Raw genomic sequence first — 15,604 nt, 5'->3', positions numbered from 1 at the left:
GATATCGTTGCTACGTCACAAAAAGCAACGAAATCGTTAACAATATCGTTATGTGTGAAGGTACCTTTAAGGCTCTGATGAGGCCAGAGAGGGTTCTATACATGGGCTTGTAAGGTCACGGTGCACGTTGCCTTGACCTTATGCAAACTTGTGTAATAACATTCTCATCAAAGCTGGAAGTGCCGGTATAGTGTGAAGAGTCCTAGGGATTTCAGCGAGAGTGGTGATGGTAAAAATATGTGGCAAAGACTGGAACTGTGAACGTGAGAATTTTAACTGATCTGCTCATCTCTAAATAATGTTTAATACAAACTAAAATTACCAACAATCAGGATCACGATCACGTGATGGGGTCAGCGATGCACGCATTTTCAGCCGAATGGCCAGATGCGCTTGACAGCGGCATTTAACTAGTTAATAGGCGCCTATTGTGGGCACATGTCAGCTGTTCAAAACACTGCCGGAGCCCGCATCAAAGCAGGGGTTCTGCGATCGGACGTACTATTCCGTCCGATGGCAGAAAGTGGTTAAATATGAAAAAAAAACTTATAAAGGCACGTATTTGATATTACCCATCTGTAACAAACAGTAGAATAAAAGTATTTCAATATTTGCCGCGTACTGAAAATAATATACATGTTACACTTCATGGAAATTACATGAAAAGTGATCACAAAATTAAAAATACTCCTATAGCTGGTGTTGCAGAAAGCAAGTGATCATTCAACTCTGGCTATGGGAAATTAAAAAAACTCTGAAACTCAAAATATGGCAACCCCAAAAAATATGTTGTATTTCTTCTGTAAAATTAGTAAAAATTAAGTAAAAAAATATAAATTTGGTACCATCATAATTGTATTGACCCATACAATACCATTAGCATGTTAATTACTTTAAGTGGTGAATTGCATATAAAAACAAAATGAAAAAATTAAGTGCTGTTTTTTTACCATTCCTCCTCACAATATAGTACCAATGAAATCTATAACTTATCACACAATTAAATACACTGCTCAAAAAATAAAGGGAACACTAAAATCCCACATCCTAGATATCACTGAATGAAATATTCCACTTGTAAATCTTTATTCATTACATAGTGGAATGTGTTGAGAACAATAAAACCTAAAAATGATCAACGTAAATCACAACTAATATCCCACGGAGGTCTGGAGTTGGAATGATGGTCAAAATCAAAGTGGAAAATGAAGCTACAGACTGATCCAACTTAAGTGGAAATGCCTCAAGACAAGGAAATGATGCTCAGTTGTGTGTGGCCTCCACGTGCCTGTATGACCTCCCTACAACACCTGGGCACGATCCTGATGAGGTGGCAGATGGTCTCCTGAGGGATCTCCTCCCAGACCTGGACTAAAGCATCCGCCAACTCCTGGACACTCTGTGGTGCAACGTGATGTTGGTGGATGGCGAGAAATGATGTCCCAGATGTGTTCAATTGGATTCAGGTCTGAGGAACGGGTTTCAATGTCCATAGCTTTAATACCTTCATCTTGCAGGAACTGCTGACACACTCCAGCCACATGAGGTCTGGCATTGTCCTGAATTAGGAGGAACCCTGGGCCAACCGCACCAGCATATGGTCTCATAAAGGGTCTGAGGATCTCATCTCAGTACCTAATGGCAGTCAGGCTACCTCTGGCCAGCACATGGAGGGCTGTGCGGCCTTCCAAAGAAATGCCACCCCACACCATTACTGACCCACTGCCAAATTGGTCATGCTGAAGGATTTGCAGGCTGCAGCTCACTCTCCACGACGTCTCCAGACTCTGTCACGTCTGTCACATGTGCTCAGTGTAAACATGCTTTCTTCTGTGAAGAGCACAGGGCGCTAGTGGCGAATTTGACAATCCTGGTGTTCTGTGGCAAATTCCAAGCGTCCTGCACGGTGTTGGGCTGTGAGCACAACCCTCATCTGTGAACGTCGGGCACTCATACTATCCTCATGGAGTCGGTTTCAACCCGTTTGTGCAGACACATGCACATTTGTGGCCTGCTGGAGGTCATTTTGCAGGGCTCTGGCAGTGCTCCTCCTGCTCCTCCTTGCACAAAGGCTGAGGCAGCGGTCCTCCTGCTGGGTTTTTGCCCTCCTATAGCCTCCTCCACGTCTCCTGTTGTACTGGCCTGTCTCCTGATAGTGCCTCCAGCCTCTGGACACTAGGCTGACATACACATCAAACCTTCTTGCCACAGCTCGCATTGATGTGCCATCCTGGATGAGCTGCACTACCTGAGCCACTTGTGTGGGTTGTAGAGTCCGTCTCATGCTACCACGAGTGTGAAAGCACAACCAACATTCAAAAGTGACCAAAACATCAGCCAGAAAGCATTGGTACTGAGATGTGGTCTGTGGTCCCCACCTGTAGAACCACTCCTTTATTGAGTGTGTCTTGATAATTGCCAATAATTTCCATCTGTTCTCTATTCCATTTGCACAACAGCATGTGAAATTGATTGTCAAATAGTGTTGCTTCCTTAGTGGACAGTTTGATTTCACAGAAGTTTGATTTACTTGGAGTTATATTCTGTTGTTTAAGTGGTCCCTTTATTTTTTTGAGCAGTGTAATTAAATGTCACAATTATTTTATATTACAGAACATAATAAAAAGAAAAAACAAGAAATGTAGAAAATAAAAAAGTACTTATACTTACCTAAACGTTCACTTCACCTGCCCTTCCAGTCCTCATTGTCCCCCATCCGGTTTCTCGACGCATCTTCCTATCACCGACTCCTTGGTAAGGTTTAAATACTAGAGGTTAGGACCATCCCAAATTGCGTACAACTTGACACTGGTGGGATGGATTTTATATATGTATATATAAGTATTTGTGGCTAAATTTTCTGCACCATTTCTATATCTCAGGGCTGGAAAAATGCTGCGTAAAATACACACATTTTGTCACTTTTTTTCTGCTTTTCTTCACGTGCGTTTTTGTAGCAGATTTTTTCTTATTCATTGTTAGTGAAATCTGCTGCAAAAAATGCTGAAAGAATTGATATGCTGCAGATTTAAATCTGGAAGTAAAAAATAAGCAAAGTGTGCATGAGACTTCTGGATTCCCATTCACTTTGATGGCATTAGGAAACTGTTACAGGTTTTGTGAATTATCTGTGCAGAGAAAAAATGCCTCAAAAACATACCGTAACATGTGAACGCAGTCTAAAATTGTAGCATTTAAAATATGCAGCCTACTATGTAAGAGTGTTGGGTAGTAAGAAAAGACGATTGTTTACAACCTTTGATTATTATCATTATTACTACTAACATATTATTATTATAATAAAACAGCCAACAATTGGTTAATATTAGCACTATTTATTCCATTTCCACAATGTCATTGCTTTTAGTTATTGATAGTTAGGCAATCTTGTCTTTTCTTTTCCCCAATAAACTTCAAGGACCAGAACATCAACAAACATCCCATAAAATAACTGGAGCAGAGAACTCCACTAACATTAAACGCAAACACGAGAAAAGAAAAATCACCCTCCGTTCTACTGCTGACACCAAACACTGCTCCATCAGGAAACACAGTGACAGCAAATGCAGTAAAATTTCTACTCATATTATTAAATGGTCTGTGTATTATATTACTCAATAAATCCTCATAATAACCATCTGCTAAGGACTCCCCTCCATTATTAGACTTCCAATTTTGGTTGGCACCATTCCTTTGATAATTGATATCGACGGTCTTTAACGTTAGAAAACTGCCTATTGGAAAAAATATTCGCTACATTTAATAATAATATCACTCAATTTCATAAAAAATGGAACAATTGGTTATCTTTCCGTTTAAATACTGTTCTTAAATAACTTTGCAGATTTGCATATAGAGAATGTGATTGAATAGTTATTGTAATGTCACCATTTCCCCTATCGTCTTCCCTTCCCTAACCCCTGTTGTGAATTCTGTTGTCGAACTCCCTCCTGTGGTCATGAATGGTACTTCGGCGAGTTCTGTCTATGGGCTCCCTCTGGTGGCTATGAGTGAAGCTGCTGCTTCTGAGGTTCCTTACACAGGTGACGTGGTTTATCCTTTGGTTGGCTGCTCTATTTAACTCCTCTCAGATCGTTACTCCATGCCAGCTGTCAATGTTTTTGCATTTGTTCAGTTCGCTCCTGGATCTCTCTGGTGACCTGCCTTCTCCTGCAGAAGCTAAGTTCCTGATAGTCATTATTTGTTCACTGTTTTCTTGTCCAGCTGGTTATCATGATTTTGTCTTGCTAGCTGGAAGCTCTGGGATGCAGAGTGGCCCCTCCGCACCGTGAGTCGGTGCGGAGGTCTTTTTTGCACACTCTGCGTGGTCTTTTGTAGGTTTTTGTGCTGATCGCAAAGTTACCTTTCCTATCCTCTGTCTATTTAGTAAGTCTGGCCTCCCTTTGCTGAAACCTATTTCATTTCTGCATTTGTGACTTTCATCTTTTCTCACAGTCAATATATGTGGGGGGCTTCCTTTACCTTTGGGGAATTTCTCTGAGGCAAGGTAGTCTTTATTTTCTATCTCTAGGGCTAGATAGCTCTTAGGCTGTGACGAGGCGCCTAGGTCTGGTCAGGAGCGCTCCACGGCTATTTCTAGTGTGTGTGATAGGATTAGGGCTTGCGGTCAGCAGAGCTCCCACATCCCAGAGCTCGTCCTGTATGAGGTTTAACTATCAGGTCATTCCGGGTGCTCCTAACCACCAGGTCATAACAAACCCCCATAACATTGTGTTAATTGTTAAGAATTTACTGACAATAAGATGTAATGCCCGACACAATTTGAAACTAAATAAAAACTTATGTTTTTTAAAAACAATGTTAGAAAACAAGTGGATGTAGAACTGTCCCAAGAAGAAAGGAAGAAAATGCGGAAGTAAACAAAAACGAAAGCCCTTCTGCTCTCGGTGGCAACGTTCAACATCATGGGGGAAGCAATTTAATCTTTGCTATGGCGCCTCTACTTCTTGAAGTTACCCTTATTCATTTCCTTTTTTTCTTTAACTCACTGCCTTCTCTTCTACCTCTCTTTTATTCTAAGAATATTAACTTCGAAATGCATTTTATACATCATAGACTTTTTCTTTCTCAGCACTATTGAGAATTGAGTCTTCTTTTTTTAACATCACGTCTTCAGCACCGTATAACTATAAGGTGCTTTTATCATCTTACAAAAACACTAATCTTTAAATAACTGTAATATTATAGATATATATGTATATCTTGTACTTGAAAACCCTTATATCTAGACATTCAGTGTGCCCAACACATGGCGCTCCGGTAAAAGGAATATGGCTCACCTGTGATTCAATTAGTTTACGCACTTCATTCCAATGGGTAAAATACAAGCTTGACTTCCAGCCAGGACAACCTCGTGGAGCTTGCAACTATGACAGACTGCAGGTTTTAGTAGCGCTAAGTACTATCTCTGTTTCATTCTGTTTTAATATATTTATTGGCAAGGCAAGCATAAAGGACATCAGCAATCAAGGAGCAATAAAAAACCAAGGTGATTTGCTAAGAAGACATGTAGTTGCTTAGATATGTACTTCCCTGGGTATGCTTATTGCTGTAACCGAGGCTTCTACAAAAGAAGAGTCATTAAACAGTAGAAGGCACAAGAGACTTGAATGGCGAGGCTTTCTTTACTTCATTTCTCTTTATGTGTGAGAGGCTTATATTCCCTACTCAGTGCTAGAAGAAATCTAATATAGATTATTGAAAATAGTTCTACAAACTGTTTCTAAACGCAAGAACTAAATTAAAAACAAACAATTTACAGTTATTGGCCTGGCGATCTGTCATTTTAAAGTACCCTTCGAGTGTGTCTTTTCCAGTTAATAAATGTTTCTTATAAGAAAGTCATTTTTGGGTCAGGGAATTCCTTTTGGGACTTCGAGCTGTATGTTTTTTAGTAGAGACAAAATAAAGCTATTGGCTTTTGGATCTTGCTGCAGCGATTTCCCGTGGGCTTTGCTGTAGTTTGCTACAAATACTGTATTGTATGTTTTTAATAAACTCCAAAAAATAAAATATAGACTTTTGAGCAAAAATACCCAGATTTTTTCCCAACCGTAAAAATTGTAATTATTTTCTCTTTATGGAACATCTTACAGAAGATGCATACCGTAGCAGCATTATGATGCTGCGTATTAGATTTCTTTTTCTTTTCTTTTTTTGGTGTTAATTAACTAAAATGAATATTAATGCAGCATTAAACTATGTAATTGGTAAATGTTATTTACTTGATACTTTTTTTGCCGACTTGTAAGAACATATAACAAAAGGCAAATTACAAATGTCACTACATTACATCATAATGAGTCTGTACAATGTTGCCATTGTCCATAATTTGTTTTATTTAACAATACCGTGCGTTTTTATTGCTGGGAATTACGTGTAATGGGTACGCTTACAAATGCAATTATGAGGAGATATTAAACCTTAATCCATATGCTGGTAATAGGTCTATGGAGGAACTGGTAAGATATACGGTAGTTATTTGTATGTGGTATGTAGTTCTTGAGTAATATCACAAAGTGAACTTCTTTACAGGAGACATGCATGGATAAAATGAGCTCATAGCAAAAATTACATGAGATCCCCAAAAGTACAATGAGTGATGGGTAGTGTTGAGCATTCCGATACCGCAAGTATCGGGTATCGGCCGATACTTGCGGTATCGGAATTCCGATACCGAGATCCGATACTTTTGTGGTATCGGGTATCGGTATCGGATCAATAGGGATGTGTAAAATAAAGAATTAAAATAAAAAATATTGATATGCTCACCTCTCCGGCGGCCCCTGGACATCACGCTGGTAACCGGCCGGCTTCTTTGTTTAAAATGAGCGCGTTTAGGACCTGCGAATGACGTCGCGGCTTCTGATTGGTCGCGTGGCAGTCACATGAGCGGCACGCGACCAATCAGAAGCCGCGACGTCATTCGCAGGTCCTAAACGCGCTCATTTTAAACAAAGAAGCCGGCCGGTTACCAGCGTGATGTCCAGGGGCCGCCGGAGAGGTGAGCATATCAATATTTTTTATTTTAATTCTTTATTTTACACCTCACTATGGATCCCAGGGCCTGAAGGAGAGTTTCCTCTCCTTCAGACCCTGGGAACCATCAGGCTACATTCCGATACTTGATGTCCCATTGACTAGTATTGGTATCGGATATCGGTATCGGCGATATCCGATATTTTTCGGGTATCGGCCGATACTATCCGATACCGATACTTTCAAGTATCGGACGGTATCGCTCAACACTAGTGATGGGGAAACATGGGAAAATCAAACTTTGTAACTGCAACATAATGCTGTTGCTAAAGCATATCCCATTACCGATTATACACACAGTTTTGAAAAGTTCATAGTAGATCTCTGTCTATTATGAACTAGTGATCGCCACCTACCACAATTAAATTCAAGAACTTTACTGCAAAGAAATACATCTCATCTTCAAAGTGGAACAGGATAGTTTTTTGCCACATATCTCCAGGTCAGTTTTGTAATTTTGATACCTAGATTGATATCGTCACCAGAGCGCAAGGCTATACAAATTTTTGCATTCTTATGGTATCACAAGCACAGGGGCAGATTGTGCCGTTAGTCAGTGCTGCTTTGTTTTACCGATTAGAACTGGTGTGTTTATTTTATTTCATTCAAATATTTTTAAAGCATACTTGCTCTACTCCTATCCTCACAAAGTACAAAGCCAGCGAAAAAATTATAAGGTGGGTAATATAGTAATCCTCTGCCTCCACCTGCTTCCTGGAGCCCGATTCCCAGGTGCCTGGGCTGCAAGTGACCTGGCTCCCCATAGTGCCAGAGCCTCCTACATATAGAAATTGGCAAGAGACCCCTGTGTCACCTGCACCATCTGCTCCCATATAGGAGACAGTATGCTGTCTCAAGCCTCCTCAGGGAGCCTCTCCCAGGCCCATTCATACATCAAAAAGGGTTTATCCTGCTCCCTTCTTTCTGGGATCACACCCACTGCATACCAGCGATGTTACCCCTCCATTTTGAGGAAGGTTACCCTGGTTCCAGCCATTAGCTCTTGCAGCCTTCAAGGCAAGTATTCCATCTCTACTGCCCGATGGCTGAACAAGATGTGAGGGTGGTTCCTAAACTCTTCAATGGACCCTCTGCTCCACTGATGGTCATAAGTAACAACCACCCCTCGGATGCCAACTCTTGGAACCTTGTGGCTATTGGGCCCTATAAAATTTCTCCAGACCTGGTCCTGGTTTGCCTCCTTGTCTCTTCCGTTCAGCCTTGGCCCACAGTCCGTTCACCAGTTCCTGGATCCTGGCTCTCCCATCATCAGTCCGCAAGAACCCCAGCGGTAAAGGATGTGGTCTGGATTCAGGTCTTGGTGGTTCTGGGAAATCAGATCTGGACCACAGGCTCCTGTCACCTCTGTTGTTGCACCAGCTTCCTCTGGCTCCAATATTCCTTTGGTCACTTCCTCGGAAGTCTCGCTTGATTCTGCTATCTTTGTCACCTACTAAGCATGCTACACTGTATGAATGACTGACTACAGCAAAAAATTGTGACTGACTACAGCAAAAAATTGTAAAACTTTGTTGGAATGTTAAATACCACAGAAATGTATCCCCGACCAAACAATAGTGTATATGTGAGAAATTTTACCAGTAAAATTTTTGAACTTTATGGTATTTGGAAATGATAGGAAAATGACTGGCACATCCAAACTAGTGTGAATAGGTGCATACCAGGAGCAGCTACCTCCATACACAATATACAAAAAAGGTTGCACTCTATCGTGCCAAAGCATGTCTAATATGGAATACATGAAATATGAATAGCAAAATGGCTTTTGAACATTAGGAAAATATTTGATGATGGTTTCTATGTTAGCTTACTGACTGAGCACTCCTTCCATCACCATATGGTTTTTAATTACATCTATTCACACTTGGTTCCGGCCAACTCATATGTAGGCCTTAATGACAGAGTTGTACCGCACACCATGGAATACTTTATTGCTGAGAAATTTAACACAGCAACATTTTTTACACTTTTTTTGAGTGCTATATATCACACAAATGTACCCCAGACCACAAAATACTGTATGAGTGAAATATTTAACCTAACAAAATTATTAAATGCTTTTTGGGAATGTTAGATATCACAGAAATGTACTACACACCACAGAATACTATTTGAGTGAGTAATAGAATTCAGATTTCTTTAAACGCTCTTTTGTAGTGTTAGATATCAGTGTACCCCAGAGCACAGAATATTGCATGGGTGAGTAATTTAATCCACTAAAAAATGTCAACACTTTTTGTTGGAGTATTATATAACACCAAATGTACCACAAAGCACGTAACATTCGATGGATCACAAAATATAATTCCAATTTTTTCACATTTGCAAGAGACAGCACAGCCCTAGTCCCTGACTACAGACTGTATTCTGCCACTGTCTCTGGTCCTGCAACTGTCTCTCCCTCCTTAGACTAAATGCAGAAAGTATATGAACAGCAAAGCAAGCGATTTAGAAGGGCTCTTAGTATGATGGTTCAGCTTCAGCACCAGAATCAACACTCTGATTCGTTCAACTGTGCACACACGCCTGAACAAGCACTCTTTCCCTCCAATACGAACTTTCACACAGCTGTGCAATGGCATCCTTCTGCTGAGCCTGGCAGCACCTGTTACCCTTTTATTACCATTGATTATGTCACATGGCCAGCCAGTCACATTAAGGCCATTACCTAGATGTCTACAGCATTACAGTGAGTTCAGGAAATCTCTGTATGTTTATTGCCTGTGTAAGAGGTGGCCAACATACAGGGCGGGGATGTGAGCTTGAAATCGAGCATCGCCCAATGCTCACCGAGAAACGAGGACATTCGAGCACAGAGATAATGGAGTGACATCTGAGTTTCACCAAGCAAATTTGCTCATCCCTACTTTTCTCTACCATACTAGTGGTTAAACGTGTACTCAATAGAAATGCCAACAAATGGTGGGTCAAAGAGGCATATGTACCAAAGCATGGCAATAATTATCTACTTGATACTCTCTAAGAACATGAACATAGATACTGTATATTTTTTGTTTATTTGTCATGTGTTGGGTCTCAATGCTGTTACTTGGCTAAAAGATTGCACAATATTTTCAAAAGTTGGTCATTAGCCTCATGTTTCCATTTCTTTAAATATAGAAATGCAGTGTTTGTTATCCCATCAAAAATATCTTATAACTTTATCCTAGCCCATCTTCTACTCTCCTACTAGCGGGGTGTCAGCGTCTAATGAACAACTTTAGTCTATAACATTTTGTGCATGCAAATTCCTCCCTGTGATTGCTGTGCCACATGCCAGTAGATGAAAGCAATGAAGGAAATGAGAGTTAGCAATGTCATCTAATAGGGTCATGAAAAATAAATTGTGTTAAGAAATAATTTACATTCCTTGTTCAGTACTTACGGCTTATTCATCTGGGAAAAAAGGCAGATATTGGATAGTAATGAATTCAGTTGATATCCATTTCCTTTTTTTTTGTCTTGGGTGTTCTTTTTGGAAAACAATGCACAATTACACACGCTAACGTTTTGTTTCTTCTCTTTGTGGTTTGATAATGAGAATATCACAGAACAATTCAAAGTTGGGTTCCTGACATTGTATGATTTAGTTACATAATGCAAAAGTAACAATATCATTTGATGAAACGATAAATGAGACTTGCTGATGAGAACCAGCAAAGCAATCTAGCCCTTGCAATCCATTTTTCTACTGTGACCCTGTGTTATCTTCTGCATAAATACTAAATACTTTATATTAGACACTTGACAAATAAATCCTGCAGCATAACACTTGTTAAAACGAAAAGTGTTTGCCGTGCCATGATACAGTATAGATGTGCAATAAATGACCCATGCATAATTTATGAGAAGCTTGTATCATCACTTGAGAATCCAAGGGCATTTTACCATCATTATTGCTAGTTCAACAGGCACAGTTTAGAAAAAGACCATCATTTTAAAGCTTTCGGAGATCAACCAAAGAGATTTATTTAAAATCAGTCTGCTAAAACAGGACTGATAATAGAAAGTGATACAGGTAAATTGATTGAAAGGGAAAATGGTTTTGGTTGTTCAACATGACAAAAGTCCATTTAGTTCAAGTGAACTTCCACATGTGGAACTTTTCTTTCAAAAATACAGTACGAATGCAATGTCATTTTGCATTATTTTGCTTTTTCCAAATGATCAATTTTGCTTTATAGAAGAACTAACTGGATATCAATTTATAAAAAATAGAGTAGAGAGCATCACACATGGCAATAATTATGTTCAAGGCTTCACAGGCACATACCAGTCTTTATATTAGAAAAATCAAAGAAGCGGCACACCATCATTTTAGTGCAAAAATGCTATTTGAATTTCCCATTTGTGCTCGACGTTTCGGCTCTTTGTGTGAGTCTTTTTCTGCTTGAAAAGGGCTCGCACACAGAGTCGAAACGTCGAGCACAAATGGGCAATTAAAATAGCTTTTTTTGCACTAAAATGATGGTGTGCCACTTCTTTGATTTTTCTGAATATCCATATAGATAACAGCGGAAAGCAGAAGCATATCTTGGATCTCTTAGGCCAAAGTACTAATGTTTCCTCACCTACTATGTCCATTTTTAATGTGATTTTTTCTTAGGTGGCAGAGAAGATGTTGGGCACCTTCAGGTATCAGGGTCTTGGTGAGGCTAAAAGAATTCCCTGCCACTTATTTGTATGCATAAATACATGTGTGGTCAGTACAATGAACTGGCACATGACTCATTCCTTCCAAAAGACTTAAGGTACCGTCACATTAAGCGACGCTGCAGCGATCTAGACAACGATCCCGATCGCTGCAGCGTCGCCGTGTGGTCGCTGGAGAACTGTCACAAAGACATCTCTCCATTGAGCAACGATGCAGAAGTCCCCTGGTAACCAGGGTAAACATCAGGTTACTAAGCGCAGGGCCGCGCTTAGTAACCCGATGTTTACCCTGGTTACCAGTGTAAATGTAAAAAACAAACAAACAGTACATACTTACATTCCGGCGTCTGTCCTCTCCGACGCTCTGCTTCTCTGCACTGTGTAAGCACAGCGGCCGGAAAGCACAGTGGTGACGTCACCAATAAATGTCAAATAATGTATTTAGCCAGTGAAAGAGAATCTATTCAGGAAAAAAATGTGAGTGATCACAGCAGCATCTGCGGTTCATCTGGGGCCTACTCCCTCACAGATCCTTGTGCAGATAAACCAGCTTCCTATGCAGTAAGTCCACCCTTGTGTATTAGGTGTACAGTGATGAGCTTATTATCTACACTCTATAGAAAAAGCTGCACAGTGGTTACTTAACACAAAAGAAACTCCTCAATGCCACATTCCTTCTTAGGCCGAAGTCACACTAGCGTATTGCATCGGATGCGAGAGCATTGGATGCGATATGCTAATGACCCTCGGCTCCTGCTCTGCTGCAAGCGGGAGCCGAGTGTCATGCGTCTGTGCTCCGAGCCTCTCGCAGAGAGCGGATCGGAGCACAGCTGAGGAGGAGACGGAGAAACTAATTTCTCCATCTCCTCCATTACCGGGGTCAGCGTATAACGCACATCACTCGGATGATATCCGAGTGATGTGCGTTGTCTCACTCGCACCCATAGGCTTATATGGGTGCGAGTGAGCCGAGAGTCAGCTGAGTGTCCGTGACAATCACAGCATGCTGCGATTGTCTCGGACTGAGGAAAACGGCTAGCAAAAAAATCAGGGTTGGGGTCACACTGGCAACGGAAATGGACGAGTGCAATGCGATAAAAAATTGCATTGCACTCGGACCAATGTTAAACTATGGGGCAGCTCCCAGTAGCCGATTTTTTGTCGGCCGTTTTCCTCGGTCCGAGAGAATCGCAACATGCTGCGATTGTCACGGACACTAGGCTGACTTTCAGCTCAATCCCACCCATACAAGCCTATGGGTGCAAATGAGACAACGCATATCACTCAGCTATCATCCGAGTGATGTGCGTTAAATGCTGACCCTGGCAATGGAGGAGATGGAGAAATTGGTTTCTCCGCCTTCTCCACAGCTATGCTCCGATCCGCTCGGCGCGAGAGGCTCGGAGCACAGACACATGACACTCGGTTCCCGCTCGCAGCAGAGCAGGAGCCAAGGGTCATTAGCATATCGCATCCGATTCTCTCGCATACGATGCAATACGCTAGTGTGACCCCAGCCTTATAGTACTTCCCATTCGTTGAAGATGTGAAACATCAAAGCCATAATATTTCCATGCATTGTATTAAGAAACAATGTAAAAAATCTATGCAAAACAAAGTAAGAGTTCCTATGCAGTTCTTTAACAATTCAGACAGCAGTCTCTATCATCTGCTTTGTAACTGTGTCAATGCATTGATTTAAACTTATTTTAAAATCTAAAATTCATTTATATTTTATGGTAACTAGAATATGACGGTATTTTTTTAACTAAGTTATACCATTGCATCACTTATTAGATTTCTGTATTGTATTATTAAAAGCCTGACTCCATTAGATAAAAAAAAAACAATAAAAAACCTACTTTGAAGCTATTAAATTTAACCCCAATAATCTACTTCCACTCCTGTTACATTTACAAGAAGCTGACATACGTGACTCACTTCCACTTTATTGGAAAACTATTTTATCTACCATTGTTATTCAATGTGACCAGTGAAAAAATATTATCACTGTTGTGTTTCTTTCTCTGAATAACTTAATCATTGACCTATTAAAGTGCTCATGCAGATGAATGCATTTTAGATTCGAATGTGATCCGATAAAACATCAGATTACACCTGGACCAATATTATTCTATGAGGCCGGGCACATGCCTGATTTTTTCCTATAACCATGTCTGTCCAAGGAAAAAATTGCAGCATGCACGATTTTGCAGCCGATATTTGGCTCACACTCATACAAGTTAATGAACCTGAGAAAAATATCAGATTTTTGTGGACTGACAGAATAGTGAATATGCAGACATTTTTCTTTCCATTTTCTCGTCATCTGTGAAAATCAGATCACAATATAATCATACTCTGATCAAAGTTTCATCAGAGTCTGATTAGCATAATCAGACTGATGTTCTCGAGTTAGAGAAAATACAGTCGTGTGACCCTAGCCAAAGGGTTTGGGAAGGTACGGATGATCATAGATTTTCTTATCCGAGATAATCAGGTCAATCATGCAAATCACACTCCAATCACACTCTAGTCAGAGTTTGATCAGAGTGTTATCAAAGTGTAATCCAATTCTCTTGGACGAGAACATTGGGAAAAAACTGTCTCCATCTCCTCCATTCTGCCAGTTCCTGGAAATCAGATAGCACCCAGATGTTATCTAAGTGCAGTCCAATGGTTTCCATGGATTCATGGACTTGCATGGCTGAGTTTGATATTGGATCAAATTTGGGCATGCTGCGACTTTTTCTTTATACAAACTCTATCCAAAGAAAAAAAATAGGACATGCACAAAGGCTCCATAGCAGAACATTGTTCCGAGTCCTATCCGATGTTTTGTTGCACTCAAACCAAAAATGTGATTGCTTGCCCCTGCCCTTGGTTTTGCTTTAACTAGAAAGACTGGAAGTAAGTAGATGTAAATCATTGCTGCCAATGGTCAAAAATGTAGAACTCTCACGGTGCAAGCGGGTATGTCATGAGGTCATGGTAGTTCAGCCCGGCAGGGAACAGAGCCTCAGTGACTGGAGGTAACCTCAACGACGTCACCACCAGTCACTGAGGCTGCTCTCACAGCAGTTCAGTCACCAGTGGTTCTCAGCCTGGATGGTCGCATCTTGGCACCGTCCAGGTTGAAAACTGTTTTTCCTCAGACATGAATTACGGTGTGGGGCAGAACGATGGAGAGGTGAGGGATATTGTTGTTTTTTTTATTTTAGTCTTATTGCAAGAGAATGAGGGCTTTGGTGGAATAGGCATTTGACAAGTATAACTGTGTTTGTTATTTTTAAATAAAAAAGGAAAACTACAGTATGTTTTGTTTTATTTCTAATAAAGGACTTTATTCTGGCTGTGTCTTTATTTACAATACAATTGTAGGATTAGAAATGGATAGGTGCCTTATAGATGCCTCTCCATTACTAAGCCGTGGGCTTGTTGTCACCTGACAATACAAAAGTGATATCAATCACACAAATATGAACCCCACTTGCCACCGCGACAGGGCATGTGGGAAGAACCAGGCACAGCGCCATGATTGGCACATCTAATAGATGTGCCTTTTCTGGGCAGCTGTGGGCTGCTATTTTTAAGCTAGGGGAGTCAATATCCATGGCCCCTTACCAGCCTGAGAATACCAGCTCCCAGCTGTATGCTTTAGCAAGGCTAGTTGTCAAAAATGGGGGGGCTCCATGCCATTTTTTAAAATTATTTATTTAAATATTTAAAAAATACGGCTTGGGAACCCCTTTATTCTTGATACCTAGCCTTGCTGAAGCTGACAGCCGAGGGTTGCAGGCCCCAGCTGTGAGTTGTGCCTGGCTGGTTAACAAAAATGCAGGGGAACCCACGCTTTTTTTTTAAATTATTT

General features: G+C 40.7%; 1 protein-coding gene across 1 annotated transcript in view; it reads right to left on the bottom strand.

Annotated features, from left to right (window-relative positions):
* Positions 1-15,604, bottom strand: part of DPYD (dihydropyrimidine dehydrogenase) — a 1,420,302-nt gene that overhangs the window by 199,988 nt on the left and 1,204,710 nt on the right. The gene's annotated exons all lie outside the window — the stretch shown is intronic.

This window comes from Ranitomeya imitator, chromosome 8, assembly GCF_032444005.1.
Source record: "Ranitomeya imitator isolate aRanImi1 chromosome 8, aRanImi1.pri, whole genome shotgun sequence".
Lineage (NCBI taxonomy): Eukaryota > Metazoa > Chordata > Amphibia > Anura > Dendrobatidae > Ranitomeya > Ranitomeya imitator.
The sequence above is the reverse complement of the archived record's forward strand: the minus strand, read 5'-3'. Positions and strand labels throughout refer to the sequence as shown.